This window comes from Triturus cristatus, chromosome 7 (genome assembly GCF_964204655.1).
Source record: "Triturus cristatus chromosome 7, aTriCri1.1, whole genome shotgun sequence".
Lineage (NCBI taxonomy): Eukaryota > Metazoa > Chordata > Amphibia > Caudata > Salamandridae > Triturus > Triturus cristatus.
In genome coordinates this window covers 562,698,797-562,717,426 of record NC_140590.1, presented here as the reverse complement: position 1 = coordinate 562,717,426, position 18,630 = coordinate 562,698,797, and the positions used below count along the sequence as shown (strand labels likewise).

General features: G+C 46.6%; 1 protein-coding gene across 1 annotated transcript in view; it reads left to right on the top strand.

Annotated features, from left to right (window-relative positions):
• The first annotated feature begins 6,149 nt into the window (after nucleotides 1-6,149).
• LOC146810126 (proton channel OTOP2-like) overlaps nucleotides 6,150-18,630 on the top strand; it is a 289,661-nt gene continuing 277,180 nt past the window's right edge. The window contains exon 1 of the mRNA XM_085617073.1: nucleotides 6,150-7,869. The gene's annotated coding sequence lies outside the window, so the exon portion shown is untranslated. The remainder of the gene's footprint in view (nucleotides 7,870-18,630) is intronic.

Here is an 18,630-nt window from a genome sequence, read left to right as displayed (position 1 = left end):
CATCCTGACGCCTATAAGTCAGGGTGGGCTCAACCATATTTCAGGGAGCTCTTAGTGAGAGAATGCTCAGGGGGAGATAAAGATTAAAAAACCGTAGACAGATCCCAGTATACCTTTATTCTTGGATCTGCTAGGGTTATAAGAAATATGTAAGAATGGGGTCAATGGGAGTTTGAATGGTCCTATGACCCTAAAGCCAACATGTTTCAGTCCTAAATGGGCCACGTTAGGTCCTGGACTTTCTTCAGGGCAACGCAATAACCTCCCTGGAAACTGCAGAAGGAGATTCCCTATACTGCTGTTTTCATGAAAGGGCAGATAGCTGCTCCTTTTTAATTGGATAAAGACTTTTCAAATGCTCTTATCACTCCATCTGTGAGTAAAAACAAACAAGAAAAGGACATCATAGTGTATTGATCTCTGGACATATGTCACTGCTTCCCACGTGCGATGTGCTTACCAGAACACCTGTGTTGTGAACACAGTGTGAAAACACATCTTTCGTCATCCCTAATTTGGTATGAGATTCAAAATCTGTTTTTAGTTTTACCACACTCACATAGGTGGCAAAATGTAGTGTTGTGGCGATCTTTGTCACATACTGTTGGTATCCACGTACTTGTTCGCGCACAATCATAGTGATGTACCAATAGTACCAATAGTGGTGCTAACCCGTGTCACTCACTCCATACAGCACAATGCTGTTGTCAATCGCCGTGATTAGCCATTCATACAACCCATTCACACTGTAACCCTTACCCCGCTGTGGGAGAGGAACTCATCTCCGGGCACCTTACCGCATCAAGGGGTAGCCCTGTAGTCACACACTACATTGTAGTAAACAAGATGGTGCCAGGCAGGGACAAACGAGAGAGGAGAAAAAGATATGAAGATTAAAAGACACCAACAAGTACTGTTTAGCGGTGGAATCACACATACTTGAATCCTAGCAAGTGGTTTGCTGGTGACCGCTACTACTTACAACATCGAGGGTCCTGCCCCACATGGCAACCTATTCGGCGCAGGTCCCCGGGTCAGAGCAGTATTAATAGCAAACAATAGCTCCTACTATAGCAGGGACCAATGCAGCAACAAAAGTTGTGGACACAGCCAGTACAATAGTTGCAATTGCAAGCTCAGCAAGGACCACAGCGGTGATAAGTGATTCTTCCAGAACTGAAACCACAGAAGACGCCATAGCATCAACCACATCTGCTCCCACAATACCATCAGCAACAATAACTGTCCAATGTGGGCAACCACATTTGTTGCAACTGCAAACTGCCGTGACCAGAGCCAAAGCCCAACACTGACCACATCTGTCACCATTAGGGGTGGGCGGAATTTGCGGAATTAACCTTCGCAAATTATCGCGAGAATGTTTAAAATTATCGCAAACAAGCAGAAATATCGCGAAGATGCGGAAGTTTTTTTCCGGCATGTTCGCGCGATTTTCTGCATGGTTGCGGGTCGCCAACTTACCCATGTGGCTGCTTGCGGGCGCGGCCATCTTGTTTTGAGTTGTTCTCGCGGTGCATGATCGCGAGAAGAAAGACGTGATCGCGCGACGCATGACGTCACTGCGGGCGCGAACTGTCGCGAGACAGCGCAAATGGCTAAAAACAATACAACATCTCATGGAGAACGCGACCGGATCAAGAAAACTTGTCGGCGAACGCAGGGATTCAGGTAAGGCGATCGCGCGCGCGCGAGAATGTATCATTTTACAGCGCGAGCAAGAAACAAATTATCGCCAAGCTGCGGAAACCGGAATTTTTGACATTTTCGCGCTCTCCGCGGAACGCAAAAATGTCAAATTATCGCAATTTCCGCGAACGGAACGAAATTTTTGCCCAGGCCTAGTCACCATGACAGTGACAACAATAGTACCAACATGTCAAAGAAAACAGCATCAACCACAAATGTCATCACAGCAGGGACAGCAGAGAAAACATCAAAAATAAACCAAAGAAGCAACACCAGCTGCCATCACAGCCAGAACAACAAATGTCATAAGAACTGCCAGCAGGATAACAGCTGCAGTGACCATGGTTGTAAGCACTGAGAAATAAAGTGATTAGTGGAATGCTTCAATTAATATCTCTGGTAATATTCTGAGCTCCATACCATTTATTTTATTGCACACTGTGTCTCTACAGACAGGACCCAAATGTGCAAAACAGCCTTGGCTCTGATTCAATAGGAACAGTCCAGCCCAAATGTCAAAGCAGTGTCCCTCCTGAAAAGGAAAACAAGCACCACAGGCTTGCTTTGTCCTTTTTGGTCTCATTACTGAGGTCCAGCTTGAGCCCTAGAGCACAGTAAGCAAGGAACCCATGACTGAGCATACCCTTTGCACTTAGGGCATCTCACTACAAATGCCTTGCCAAAGCATGTGCTAACGTGTGATGATGACATGCACAAAGCACACAAACTCTTAGTGCCTTGTCTCTATGCGGCCTGCTTCTCTCTGTGCCTCCTATGTCTGTACCCTATTTTTATTTTCCAAGCTTGTGTTGTCATAGAGAAGTTTAAAGTGACATGGCACAGATGGCCTGTGAGCATTTGTGGTGCCTATGTTTACATGCATTAGCACAACTTGGCTAGACTTGTTGGCTTTGTCACCTCTTATTTACACTGCATTTTAGACCCCTTTTCTCAAACCAACCAATATATCAATCAGGATTTATAAAGTGCGGCTAATCACCTGATTTGGTATCCAGGCACTTGCAGGTCCTGTGAGGCTTATTTGAACAACTAGGTCTTCAGGGCCTTTCGGAATTCCAGAAGTGAGGTGATGGTCCGGAGTGGCGTAGAGAGGCTGTTCCAGGACTTTGCTGCGATGTGGGAGAAGGAGTGTCCTCTGCTTCTACTTCAGTAGATGCAGGGATTATGGGCAAGTGAGAGGGAGGTGGAGCATAGTCTTCTCGATGGTTGGCAAAACTTCAGTCGGTAGTTAATGTAGACTGGTCCTTGGTTGTGTAGAGCCTTGTGCATGTGGGCCAGTAGTTTGAATTGCCATTGCTTCTGTATGGGGAGACAGTGCAGTTGCCTGTGGCAGGGTGTGATGTGGGTTCGCCAGTGGAAGCCCGAAGATGAGTCTGGCTGTGACGTTCTGTATGGTCTGAAGTCGCTGTAGGGTGTTTGCAGCAATTCCTACATAGCGGGCGTGGCCATAGTCCAGTCAGCTGGTGACGAGGACCTGTGTCACGGTGCGTATCGTGTGTAGGGGTAGCCATTAGTGACTACATTTGGAAAACCCAGTAACAAATTACCTGCACCAAAAAGTACAGTACAAAAAGCATTTCCTTTTTGTCATTATGTGGAGCTACCAGTTCCATGTAGGTGAAGTGTGTGTAGGTAAAGGATGTAGTTTGCCTTGGCTACTGGAATGTGGTGAAAGATGTCCAAAGAAATGTGTAGATATTGTTGTCAGACATTACTATCAGGCTCTGCTCAAGTGCGCAGAAACATACTGGCCCTCATTACGAGTGGCCTGGAGCGGCATCCCTGGGGGCATACCACTCCAAACCATTCGAACTGGTCTGGTCTCTGGTGTCTGCGGCCTGAAATTACCAGGTTCTGAGCCTAGGAGCACTAGGCTCAAGTGTCAGGTCTTCAGGCAGCTGCTGCACATGGCCCCCAGCAGAAGAGGGAAACTACAAATGCTCCCCCAGCTTTTCTCTCACCTACTCTCCCTGTTGCCAGGCCAGCCACACCATGGGACTCAAGAAAGCCTCTGACCCCATTTACCTCATGTTCCCAGCAGGTGGAAAATGAATGTTGATTTAGCTACTATATTCAACACCTTCCTTCCAGAATGGGGGAACTCATGGATTTGGACCCAATATTCAGTCGAATGTAATTCACCCTCTGCGGGCAGTGTTGAAAATAGGAAAAGTTTGCTCTGGAATGCTGTAAATTGGGTGAAGCAGAAAGGAAATGGAGTCATGGAAGGTGGAACCAATTGTGCTGCTCCTTAGTACCTATGTAACAGGAAAGATAAAAATGCAATAAAGATATTAAAAAAAAAAAAAATGGAAGGTGGAACCAATGGCAGTCTGCGTAGTCATGAACTTTCACAAACTCAGACCCACACCCAAGAAACTGGCAACAAGAAAAAATATTATAGTAAGACAGCTGAGGGGGGTTACGCTGAGCTTCTTGAAGAGGGCAGCAAAAGGTGTGGGTTTTTTAAAGACACTGTGACTTAAGAGAGTAGCTAAGAGTGGTTTATAAGAGGTGTAGCAACTATAACTGGGGGCCTATCTTTATACATGTGGCCTAGAATCACACTGGCATTCTCCTGCTTCACCTGGTCCTCCTCCTGGTCCAGGTCATCTTCATCATCCTTCTGGGGCCGTATTATACATTGTGACCTGGAGGCGCGACGGGCAGATGTGCCTGCTTTGTGCACCCCTGGAGCAATGGTATTACAGAGGGAGGCGCAGATCCTTTTGTGTCTCCTTCTGTAATACTGATAGCACTGGTGCACATGTTGCGACAGCGCTATCATAAGAGGGTGTTTCCTCATTTGCATTGCACTGGTGCACATGTTGCGACAGCGCTATCATAAGAGGGTGTTTCCTCATTTGCATTGCACTGGTGCACATGTTGCGACAGCACTATCATAAGAGGGTGTTTCCTCATTTGCATGGGGCTGAGGGAATCACTTTGCCTTTGGTGTGGGCACAGAAGCAAACATGTCTCTAAAAGGCGCACTGAAAGTGTGCCACAAAAAGGTGGTGTACTTTCAGTTCGTCACCTAAAGGCAGTCCTCTAGAGGAAAGAAAGGGGATCCTGTGGACCCCCCAGACATCCACTTCAGGCGTTTGCAGTCACTCATTGCACCAGCCTGCATACTGGTCTCTCTCCCCTCTTGATAGTGCAGGCGGGTTGCCGTCTGCACTGCAGGGCCGGACTAGAAACCAAAACCGGCCCTGGCAAAGTGCTCGGCCACCCCCCCCCGATGTTGGGGGTGCGGCCAAGCTGCTTGCGTCAGCCGGTTTCGGACGATTTCGTTACAGCGGACAATATTGCAGCTATGCTGCAAAAACGGCCCTGTGACAAAATCGGCCCCCAGGGGCCCAAAACCAGCCCCCAACCATGGCAGCCCACTGGGGAAATGCCCAGTACCTGCTACGGCCAGTCCGGCCCTGCTGCACTGTGAAGCAGGGAGCGGCATTTAATAGACAGCGGCTCCATATTTCACCTGAATGTGCTGCCCCCTGGGCAGCGCGAGTTTGCCGCTGTCCTGGGGGCAGTGCATTCTTTGTAAAACGGTGCACTGTCTCTGTTTGCGCCCCGTGCACCTTTTGCACCATATTCATAATATGGCCCCTGGAGTGTCTTTTGGTCCTTCTTCCTTCTGGTCCTTTTCCTACTCATCCACTGCCTAGTTCTAGCCCTGATACAAATCCTCCGGATCCTGGACTGGTCCACCACTCCAGGTCCTCTTGCTCCTCCAGGTCCTAATCTTTCTGGTCTTCAGGATCCTGCTCCTTCTAATCTTCTAGGTTCTGGTCCTGCTACTGGTCCTTCTGGACTTGGTCCCCTGGACCTGACCAACCCAAGCTGCAGAGGCATCTGACCCGGTTCCTCTTGGCGCTCCTGGAGCTGGCCCCAGGCTCTGGTCCTTATTCTCCACTGCCCCGTCTTCATTGTGTGTCTGGTCTGCGTCCTTCTCTTCCCTATGGCCATTATCCACTTCGTCCTCCTTGTCCTGGTCCCTAGTCCTGATTCTCCTGGTCTTGTCCTTGCTGGCAAAAAACACACAATTTGTATTATATGATTTCAAGTGTACTTACAGATAGACCGGTAGTGGGGCATAAATCACTTGTGAAAGTCTTAAAAAACTTTCGATCTCACTCTATTTCCTGTCAAATCGTGACATCGCATGTAAGTGTAAATGAGTTTCCCTGAGGAGCCAGGCATTAGGATCCGGCCATGCTCAGCATGGGAGCCAGCAGCTTCCAGACGGACACATGGAGCTCAAGGTGCGCCATGGTAAACATGCGCGTCTCCCCAGGGGGCACCGCCAGCGATTCACACGGCCAACGTGGCGTGGCGCCGCTGCGGCGCTCAGGCATACACACTGCACAGTGCTCTGGATACACTGAGAGAAAGAAACACTGGAACTGGCCCGGATCCAGAGCCCGGCTGGGGAGAGGATGTGGTCTGACGGCAAGAGCTGCCGACTTTGGAGCTGGGAAACCAAGGTTCGATCCTCGGGGTCGCGTCCACATCCTATGATTCTGGGCAAATCACTTAAACTCCCCGTACCTGAATGTGTCCTTGTGTAACGTAACTGGTGTTCATGTAAAGCGCCCCAATACCTTCGGGTCGAGTTCGCGCTATATAAATATGCAACAACAAAATTAAAAAGTAGTAACCCTTTTCCGGAAGGCAGGCGCCCCCTGGAGGATCAGCACGAGACCAGCAGCACAGTGAGTGAACCCCCCGGGGCATCTGTCTTTCAATGATATAACTATCATGTTCTCCTCCCACGCACCGCCACAAATATACCGTTTGCTGGCAAGCTTGGATGAGGTGTGACGCAACCTGCCCTGCAGTCTCCAGCTTTCCTTTCACGCGTCTTGAGTCTGAAGCCAGTACAACGCTAGGCGCTGTCCGCCGAAGTTTACAGAAAATTGTCTTTTCGCCCCTGTGTTGTCATCTTTTGGGGGCACTCGCTGAAGCCTTAACCAGATAAACCGAAGCTAACGTCTTTCTTTGGTTCTGTTGACAATGTTCAGTGCTACACCCAAGCCGAAGATTATATGAAGTCGGTGCCAGATAATTTCAGACCTAACCAGTTTGTTGAGTGGTAATTACGTGGAGTTATGCCAAATACCGGTGACAGGAGCCATAAATGCTCTGTATGATGTACAGTAGCCGAAGGTTTGGTTGCAGACGCTGCTGACTAGTCAACGGGTGCTTTCGAAGCTGCTACTTTTTCCAAGAGCCGTCAGGTGATTGCAAAGATGCTGACAGACTCCACTACCAACATGCACTACCAGAGCCATTAGGCCACCCCAAGGTCATCAAGGGGCACAGGAGCCATTGGAAAACTCCAGAGCCATTGTGGGTGTTCGCAGATCCCTTGGGTGCACAGAGCCACTCGGAGACCTGGATGCAGCGGAGTGGTCACAGAGTCATTGAGTGATCCACGAGCCATTGGGTACCCTCGGATCCACTGGGAGGCCCGTGAAGCAGCTGAACGCTCATAGAGTCATCAAGAAATGACAGAGCAATCGGGTGATTCCAGTGCGATTATTTGATATTAGAGCCACACACCCTTATTATTGCCGTCAGGCGATTTTGCAGTCAATGGCTAATATTGGAGCAAGGGAGGGATATTGAAGCCATCTGCGATCTTGGAGTCATTAGGTAATATTGATTCAAAATAAGCAATAGCAGAGCAATTGGGTAGTACTGAAATCAGTGAATGACCAGGAGCCATTGGACAATCCCAGAGCCACGAGTGGTCCAGAAGCATCACGTGCTGCGGAGTCATCTTTGACTCATAAGGATCGCATCAATCTACCCTCAAGCATTTGGATGACCTTTGGGTGAACATTGAACATCTGCTGATACCAAAGCCATTGGCAGATCCCAAATACAATGGGCGCTTCTCACACCACTGAGGTGAACCGAAAGTCATGGGGAGGCCTTGGAACATTTGGGTAATCCTGGAGCAAATGAGTGATCCATCAAGTGAGCCCTTAAGTGATTCCGGATCCATTGGCTGAACCAAAAAACATTGATTAATCCTAGAACTATCTGAGATCCAAGGGTCTTTGGAGGGTCTATCAGCCATCAGGTGATCCGGGAACCAGAACTGAGAGGTCATCTCAAGCCATTCACCAGGTAAGGGAAATGTGAGCTATCTGTACCAGTAAATGGTAGAGACCATGTTCCCCATTCTCTTGAGTATTTCAAATGGTCAGGCAGTAAGCGAGGTTCCTAATTCTTTTTTCTCTGGCACCTTCTTCCCTCTGTTACCTAAGTTGTTGTACGGCCCAGGGCCAGAGTCTTGCAGAAGTCTTTGTGGATTTCTATTTGTCCACATTTAAATATCAGTTACAGCCTTAGCTATGTGACATGTTAGGAGGTGTCTGAGAATCAGAGACACAACACAAGGAAGACCTGACCATGTTTATTGCTAGGAGTGATTGTTATGTGATATTAGTAAAGCATTACATCTGCTATTTACATGGTCTGGTGGTGACCATGACTGTATGAAGAATATCGTGTCTTGCTATGAGTGTGCGTGTGCATGTGTCTGTGACCCATGTCTGTGTCAAAGAGCCCTTATCAAAGTGTATGTATTTGGGTGTCTCTACCATCACACTGTGGGGGACATTAAGCAGAACAACGGGTCATCTTGTGTTCCACATGTTTAGTGCAATTACCATATCGAATGAATGAGTGTATGCATGAAGGTTATCACAAACAGCACCCAGATGATCTTGCTCGGCACTAAGCACAGTTCGGATGCTCACAACGAATGTGAACTCAACAAAATTGACAGAAGGGCCCTTTTATTTTCTCAACTTACCTCTGATAAATGAGAGTGAGGCAAAATGTAGAAGGGCCTAGGCAAAATTTGAATTATGTGAAATTCCTGAGCATTACACTATGTGAAATTCATAAAATTTCTTAAAATCTCGCGTTATCAATTTCTCTTAACTTTTTTCAAGCAAGCATGTACCTTGCAGAAAAAATAGCAGCGGGAGACTGGTTTGCATGTCCTCTTAAGAGTCATTTTCTTCTCTGACCAATCACCTTCAAATATATCGCAAGACTTATTTTTTTAGGCATGTATTCAAGTAAAAAAAGGCACAAAAAATACAGGCAAATCATATTTCACTCTGAAAGCATAATTTAATACAATTTTGTGAAACTGTTATGGAATTTCAGAAATGCTTTCAATTTTGCACACTTTTAATGCGAAGTAATGCACAGCTCGAGACCTCCAAAGTGACTAAAGTAACTCCAGTAAGCATTGCAGGGGCGCCGGCAGTAGTGCCCCTTTACATGTGCCTTGTGTTGGCTTGGAGGAGGATTGGACCCTCGGGGCTCTGCCATAGAGAGAGCTTATCATGGGCTGGCTGCATTTGTGTATTGCTTAAAACCCACGGGCAGTCAAGTGCTTAGTGTACCGGCCAAGAGAACCACAAACAACATCAGGTGAATAGATGTGTCTTCACAGCTGTCCGAAACCCAGGCAACTGGTCTGTCAGTCACAGCTTCTCTGACAGGTCATTGCATAAATTACTCACGTGCGTGCGTGGTAAAAGCTTTACCCCTCAACCTGGCACCTTATATTTTGGGTGAAACTAGCAGTTGTTTCTGATTGTGTCACAGCTCTCGACTTGGCTGTTCAAAGATAAGCAATTCTTTAGGTATTGAGGCGCTATGCTGTAAATAACCTTATGCGTCATGCTTATACGTCATCCTGAGAATGCTGGAGATGGCACTGCTGCTTCAGGATCCATGTTCTCACGTGCCTAAAAAGTCAGCCAGCTAGGCACGCCGCTGGGTAAGCAGTGGCATGTGTTTATCACCCTATCATTTAGTCCCGTTCTCACCCAGAGTGCAGGGTCTGAACAGCACGGCCAATCACCTCTCACCTCACTGTGACTGGCCACGTGCTGCAGGCTCTGTGCTGTCAATCACACTCTGCACCTGCGTGACCAGGGCTCTGCCGAAGAGACCAAAGAGGTAGTTTGGAAACATTATCCATGCTGTGTGGAGTGGAGAAAAAAAGTGAGGAAATCAGCCTAAAAGTGGTACTAACAGGTATGGTACACGAGTGTGTCGTTGTTTGCATGATTCTGCCTAGGTACATGTTTGTGTGTTACTCACCATCATCACTGTCACTACATTTGTGAATGCCCTGCAGACTGTGACAACTCTTGGCATCTAGTTGTCTCTCCTGACCTATAAAGACTGTTCCTGACTTAGAAGACACTCACTGCCATCGGTGAGCATCCCTGGCATAAGGTAGGCATCTTTGACATCAGGTGGCCATTCCACGCATTTTGTGGCTACCCTTGGCAGAATACGAGCAACCCTGACAAACAGGGGTCACCGCTGACAGAAGGTGGGTGCCAATAATATCTGGTGGTAAACCCTGATATCTGATAATCACACCTGTCACCTGGAGGGAATATCTACCCAAAAGAGTACATCGCAGTGGCCACCAGCAAGATACAGTATTGGCATCTGTGGCATTGTATAGCTATCACATGCATCTGTCAGCCTCCTTTGGCATCTTATGGCCGTTCCTGTCATTTAAAAGGCATCCCAGGCTTAAAGTGAGTATTCTTGACATCTTATGACCAATCCCAACAGAAAGTTGACTCCCCAGGAATAAGGTGGCCCTCAATTGGATTTGATGGCCATCTCTAGAAAAAGTTAGCCATTGTTGGCATATGGTGGACAACAGTGGATTTAACAGTGGCGGCTGGTGACATTTGAAAGTGGTGAGCGTAAAACAATTGTCGTACTTCACTGCGGCAAGCGAGCGAGCGTAGCAAGCGAGCCTAAACCACCCACAAGGGTTAGGGGGGCATCTCCCCCTGAGAAAATGTTGAAAAAGAGAGTGGGCAAATGGTGCATTTTCAAGCAAACCAGAAGGTGTGAAGAACAGCTCAGTCAATACTACTGTTTAGAGTTGTGGGAGTTAAGAAACCTTATAGAAGTTTGACACATAATGAGAATGCTCTGGGAATATGGAACTAAAATGAACAACAATTTACTGGTACCGAAGTAGCACAACTATTCTTAATCATACTGCTCATGTTTGGCACAGGACTGGGCATTCAATATTACACATATTCCATCACCTGAACCCCCCAACACTCTTACTCAATAGAGCTATCCAATGCCTATGAAAAACACCCAGAATGCACACAGACACAACAATGAAATGGACAACCCCACCCTGCATTAAAAAACTGAATCAATACAGGTATGAATTGCACATTTGATTTTTGTATATTAATAGTTCTCATTATGAATGCGTAACTGGTTTTAGTTTAAAATGTAGTAATAAGAGAAGGAGATTGCAAAGGACTAAAAATCCAGGGTGGCCTCACACCTGACAGCAGTATCAAACATCAACATTGTGAAAGCAGAAGCATCCTCATGAGTCATGAAATGGGACATGAGTGCTCTATAACACACACAGAGAGGCTTAAGCGAGACTTTAAACAAGCTCAACTTTGACTTTTTCACAGTTGAGTGACCTTTCTGCCCGCCCCACCCCATCTGCCTCTGTTCTAGATGTGTGCACAGAGTTCTGTTGAGTTTGTCTGTGTTTTCACACCCAGAAAGGTTGTGAAAAAGTATGGGTAAAGCTGGAGCACAACGAGGCAAGGCATTGAGATAATGGTAGGGGGACCCAGTGGGCACTAAGTACAAAGGGAGCTTGGTCGGGAGAAAGCTTGTAGCGCTGAAGGAAGGAAGAGTGTAAAGTGGCATGGCCCCATAGGACTGGAGAATGGGGAGAGACAGGAAAGGATGAAGATTTGGATTGGGAAATGACCTGAAAAGGTAATTATTCTCCTCGTCCACTTTTTGAGTTCACCAGTCACAGGCGAGGTGTGAAACTGCATTGCCCAAGTACCCCAAATACCCATGCATTGCGCGCCTGTTGGGGGCAGTGCCTGTGAGTCAGGCTAGCACTGATATACAGTTTGAATATGATCCTTCACTGAAAACAAAGTAATTCCTACAATTACGACAAACTGTTTCTGAAGTTCCATTTGCTGATCAGTTACACAAATACCATGATATTGTTTATACTGAAAGATCTGCAGAACCTGCAACAGGTACAAAGCACTGGTACCCGCAGCCTGTGAAAGGAAAATTTGAGGGTTTTAATTTAAAATGAGCGACATAGCCATGAAGAACTTAAGAGATACTACTGTACAAAGAGATTCTACTGTACAAATGGCAGAATTAAATGCACATTGACTCCAGATGATAGGCCTTTGAAAAAAAATAACACATACAAATATTGGCGGAGGAAGGCATGCTGGGAATAGGGGCTCAGGCCATGCCCAGCCAGTATAGCGAACAGAGGTACTCCCCCTGGGGCACGGCAGCATCCTTGCTTGCCACGGCCCCTGGGCTACTCGGTTAATGCTAACAGGGTATGGCCGAAAGTTCATGCTGTGTCATGCCCTGTGGGTACCACGGCCTGAGGGACTCCTACGGGCACCAGGTTAAAAGGGATCTTGGTGGCTGAGCCTCACCAGTAACCTCCGGTAGCAGCCAAAGGGTGACCCCAAGACCTTCACTTGTTAACCCTGGAAGGACATGACCGAGACTGAGGGAGGAGGAAGAGACGGTCTCATGTAGGTAGGAGGAGAGGAGGAAACAGCTGAGCAAGAAAGAAAACATTCTTACAGCTAATCATCTCTGCAGTCTTGGGAGAGAGGGGGGTCCTAGACACACGTGTCCAAGTCCATTGTCAGGGCATTAGCATCAAAGCATCGGAACATTAAACAAAGAATATTTGTTTTACTGATTTGAGAAAGGTCTTTTAAATGTCCCAACCAAAGCTCATGAGCATGGCTCCCACGGGGACTGCTGTGAGCAGAGCCTGGAAGGAATCCACTCATAATACTGAAGGCGGGGATAAATGTGTGCCCTTTGGCAGAGGTGCACACCTTTGAATGAATGATGACATGCCATATCTGACATGTGAGGGGCACTTCTCATGCATGCCAACTCGGATGAGGGAAAACGTTTGGATGATATTGTAAACTTGTCTGTCCCCCATTGCATTCATTGGTTGTTTTGGCGCTGCCCTTATATAGCGCTTCATTCTTTTTGGGATCCTTCCGTACTCTTTTTTTTCTGTAACTGTAAGACCAGCCTGGCATTCGTCAGTCGTCTACAATGTGTGCCCAACCCACTGAGCTGGGTTTCCGGAATCAAACCCTGAGAGTTGCAGGCTACACTCGTCGCTGGTCTTTGCCCAGAAAGCGCCCTGGGCAGAATCAAATGTGGCGCCCCTCCTACTCGACCTCTTTATTTGTCAGCTTGTCAACAATTTGGGAGGAGTTGGAGGAATACCACGGGGTGGGGGGGGCAAAATTGAGAAGCACAATGAATAGGAAAAAAGGGACTAATTACGGACATAGGTGCCAGCAGTTTTCGGAAACAGAGTTTAAACACACTGCTGCTGGCCCGGCAGCTCCTGCGCCCTGAGGTCCTCCGGAGGTCGGCGCCCTGTGCGTAGACCTATCTTGCACATACTGGTTACATTTATATCTCGACATGGAACTGTGCACCAGTCAGTCGCGGCTAGCAATACTCGCGGGGAAGGGGGGCAGCGCGTGGGTTTGGGGTCCAGGGGGGGTTAAAAATAAAGTAAAGAAAAATTATCTGACCGCCCGGATCCGCGCCACCTCTGCTGCTGGGCAGGGGTCCTGCATTGGCGCCTTCAACGTCGTCTGCATCACTGGAGTGGCTGGCAACCCCTCTCAGCCAATCCAGACGCTGCTCCAGCAGTGCCAGGATTGACTTGAGCAGGGAGGCTCCCTGCCCATTAGGAGACTGGGGGCTGCGGCATGAATCAACTCTCTCTCTCCTAAGGGGAAGGCTAGTGCGCATGTTCGGGCTGGTTGTAAAAAAGACCAGCCCAAAACCGAACATGCGCACTATTGCTGTCTAGTGCACTGTCACTCAAACCCTGAGTGCTGCCGCAGCCCCACCCCTTCAGCGTCCCTTGTTCTACTTCTGACGCTAATTTCAATCAGGAATCCTGGATTTAATATATACTGGGATTTAGTATATATATCTGGCATTTGCTGAATATCCCATATGGAAAGAAATGCTGAAAAAAGAGCACTTTGTCTTAAATTGCCAATTGTTTCAGAAAATAAAATTTCTTTCTTAAAAAGCTAGTATTTGAAAGGAAAATGTTGTATTTTTAGAAAATGTCAGATTGAATTTTGAGGGAAAAGAAGTTTATTTACCAAAAAGTAAAAAGAACTAGTATTTAAGCTTAGAGTGGGTGCATTTTCAGAAAATGACAGGCTGATGTTTGAGGAAAAATTTATGTATCTACTAAAAAAAAGCTAGTAACCGAAAGCACTCATAAAATGACAAACTGGTTTGAGGATAAAATGAGTCAATTTCTAAAACATATTTACAGCTGATGTTTAAGCGATAATGCATGTGGATCAGAAGAGTCTTACTGTTAGTGTTATATGCTTTGCATTGAAGAGCACTTGCTGCTGTGGTTGTGGACTCATTTGGAGGTATTTCATCACGTGCATTGATAACTGATCCCGTCTGAGAGCTGAACCTGTACGAATGGTGTAACCTAAGAGATATGACTGTTGTTCAAACGTAGCTGTAACTTGTTATGTTATCTTAATTTCAATCATGGGATAGGAGGATGCATCGGAAGTGACTGAATCTGCCTGACCCTATTGCACTTTCCAAAGAAAGACTGATTATGACAGGTTGTACCCAAGCTCAAATTATCATTCGGATAGCTGACATAATATCGATCACAACAATATCGTGCTCAAGAACTATTGTGTCAAAAATATCTATTATAAAAATATTTGTTTCCTTATACTTATAAACGTAAGTACAAAAGTATAGAGAAAATAATATTGTTTTGCACTAATTTTGTTAAAAAATATCCAAATATAGTCTGTTTTTAATATAATGTAAAATAAATACATTTAAATAACTTTTAATACTACATATAAATATATACTCATATAAACATATAGGCGTGTATTTTTATACACACATATCTATCACACTATTTAAAAAAATGTTTTACATTATATTGCATTTTCTGTGTTTTTTTAATTTACTATTATAAAAAGCATATATTAAACAAATCAAATGCAAAATGTGAAATACATTCCTAAATTAAATAAATATAAAAAAAGACATTGTTTTAAGCTATGCAAACAATTTACATATATATACAAATAATATAACATTAAACAAACAAATAAACACATAATAGTATTAAATATAATTAAACAATATTTTTTTTTAAAGTATTAAAGCTGGATATAATAGATATTTTATTCCCACTCCAGTCTGTGAAACAGTAGGGAAAGCGCTGTACTCTGGAGAGTTAAAATTTACTATCCCTACTCCAGCGTGTGCAACAGTAGGGAAAAAGTTGGACTTCAGAGGGATTAAATTTAATATTCCCACTCTAGTCTGTGCAACAATAAGGAAAGAGTTGGACTTCGGATGTGTTAAAATTACTATTCACACCAACACCTCGAAAATTCGCTACTCATCCGTGTGTGCAAAGCTCACAAGACTATCTTTATAATATAAGTGCAGCACAAATGACACTAATTTTCTGCAAAATATTATTCTGTGTTTCCACAATGCAAACAGAATCCTTTAGTCCCTTAAGCAACATTGGAAGAAATCTTGAGACTACAGATTTAAGGGTAGAAATGTTGCCTGTCTGCTGTTTTTCTACTTCCACAATGCCATAACTGAATCTCTTGTAAGTGAACTCTCTGTATTCGGGTTCCACGTGAAGCCCAGAGTGCAGCTACGGAATGCAGCAGTGAAGAATATGAGCCCCCAGCCACTTTTTACATGTTGCATGCAGCTTAAAGCTGTACGCCTTTTTTGACAACTATGCTGCTGAAAACGTATGTCATACCCTCAAAAAGTCGTGTGACATTTCATTTCTGATGTTTGATTGACACATCCAATCTCCATGCAGTCACCAAATTCGCAGCATGGACTTTAAATATTATGCTTAAAATCAGATTTGATTTATCATGCACACTTATAGAAGTTTTGGGATATTGATTACAATATATCTAAATTCAGACGGAGCACATTATTGTTATTATTATTATTACATCCATATTTACTCAGCGGAGCATCATGGAGCTAAAATATACCCCTGCCAAAAAATAAAGTGATTCTAGTAAAATAAATGAAAAGTAGATTAACAGAACAAGAAAGCATTGAATGATTTTGAAGTGGACGCGGATGAATGTCTACATCAGTCAGCATACGTGAGTGCATGGCAGCAGATTCGGCATAGACCCTGCCCTTCTAAGAGGGACTGCCCTTACAGCACTGCATGGGTTGCTCGTGTGCGCTCCAGAGGGAAGCAGGAAACAAACCAAGGGAAGAGAGGGAATGAAGACACACTTTGTTAACAACAAGGGAAGAGAGGGAATGAAGACACACTTTGTTAACAACTGGTATAGGGCGTGTAGCTGTCAAGATGCAAAAGAGGGAGTTGCCTCCGCATCCCCTTTAGCCCGGAAGGGCCCACACACACTGTAGCACTCTCTGGCCAGGTGTGGCCAGAGAGTATAAATAAACGGGTGGAGGTTGCTCATGACTTCCGGCCCATACAGTTGCCCTAGTAGTCTGTCTAAGTTATTTGGCGCTGCGACTTTTGGGCCTACCACTTCTGTTGCCGCTGCGGCTGTTCAACCGAGCAACATCACACCCGGCCTGTCGACAGTGGACTAGACCCCACCCGGCCCGTCGGCCCGTCGGCCCGGTGGAGCCAAGTCCGGCAGAAGCAGCATGACACAGAAGAAATGTGCTGCAGCCCAGAAAACGCGTGCCCGAGCACACGGAAGCGTGATTTTTATCACAACTAGAGTTGTTGGGCCCACCTGTGTGCTCCCCTGCCTGAGGCTACTGTAGCTGCGTCTCCTTCAGGTACAAGTCTGCTCACAGCCTACCTGTGCTCCACATCTTTCCCGCGTGTCCCTGCGACGTTGGTGCTCCCAGTGAGATCCCGTTCGAAGCCCGCATCAGGCCGCGAGGGGCGCGCATATGCAGGATGTCCCGCTGGGCCCAGTGGCTGCATGCGGGCAGCCTGAGTAACTCTGCCAGCTCGTCTTTCTCTTTCCCACTAGAGGGCTCTTACCCTCCAGGACAGAGTCACGTGGGGGCACCACCAAGGGCACCTCAATAATAGTGCAGCATCCCCCAGGACCCGATATCGCCACAAGAGGCCCCCAAAGCAATACAGCAGAGAAAAAAAAGGGAAACTATTGCGCAATAAATTAACTGCTACTGAGAGCCACATAAGAGGGTCCTACCTCAGACGCGTCAAGGAGGAGCACGTGTGCCACAGCCTACCACAATCTCTAGCAGCATTTGTCACGCTTCACCAGGAAGGAGGCACCTAAACAGCACAAAGCAAAAGGTGCACCCACAACGATGAATGACCCAGCAAATTAGGCAGCACCCCAACCACAACCATCCACTCAACCAGTTGGACCCCCAGCCATACAACAGACGGCGCAACACTCGCAAATCAATGCGCTGCCCTTGTTCAGTGAGCTCATAGACCCGGCCACCGCTTCCACCAGGTGGACTGTCTGGATTAGCCGGCTAGACAACTATTTCACGTCGACGCGTGATACAAATGGTGCGGTTAAAAGGTCGTTATTACTGCACTTTGCGGGAAAAGAGATTTACAAGCTATTTTCCCACCTATCCAGCACTGGGGCACCCAATGATTACAACGCGGCAGTAACGGCCCTAAACGCCCATTTCGAACTGAATACCGATTATGAAAGGATCAAGTTACGCAAAGCACGCCAGAGGGAAGGAGAGTCAATGGATGCGTTTCATGTGCAGCTAAGGGAGCTAGCCAGCACAGGTACGGCCGACGACCGGAACAAAGAAGTAAGGGCCCAGGTGATAAAAGGGTGTCGAAACAAGAACCTCCGTACCCTTATCCTACGGCAAACCAGAATCACCCTTGAAGACATCCTTATAATGGCACGTTCACACGACCTGTCAGATGCAAGAGCGACAGCGATGGACATAGTCATAACACAACAGGTGGAAAAACCAGTAACAATCAAAACTGAGAGAGCGGATGCTGTGCATGCGCCAAACAGAGGCGCTCGTGGCGCTCGCGAAAGGTGGCCGAGCAGTAGTGCGCAAGGGTCACGTTGCGGTTAATGCGCAAGGGAAAAACACCCAGAGGAAGAATGCCCCACGGATGGTCAAACATGCTCAAAGTGCGGCACCCCCAACCATTTTGCAGTGGCGTGCAGAGGAAGGCCACGGAATCAAACAACCCGCGGAAGAAGACCACAGTCTAAATCGGTAAAACACCAGTCGATTGAAGACCACGAAAACCCAAAGACACCCAGAACAGCAGCTTGCCCAAGACAATACTTGGAGGACTCATACACAGATGAGGAAGGCAAATGCTACCTCATATCGTTTGCGAATGACCTCAAGCGAAGGAGGCGCCCACAACCCACATGTGCCCTCGAGATCGTCGGATCACGTGTCACTGCCCTAATTGACACAGCCGCATCCGTGAATGTGATGGGGTGCCAACAATACAAATGACTGATTCCAAGACCTACACTAGTCCCATTGCATGTCAGGATCCTCACTTACGGCAGTCAAACGCCACACCCCTCAAGGGTAAGATGATAGTATAAGTGAAATCGGAAAACCACAAAATCACCACAACGCTTCACGTAGTCGATAGGGACGCCGACATCCTAGTAGGAAGCCACACAGCCGAAGACCTCGGTCTGGTCACATTTGCCAACGCAGTCAAGACCCTACAAACTGACGATGTCCTAGACATGTTTCCACAGCTGTTTA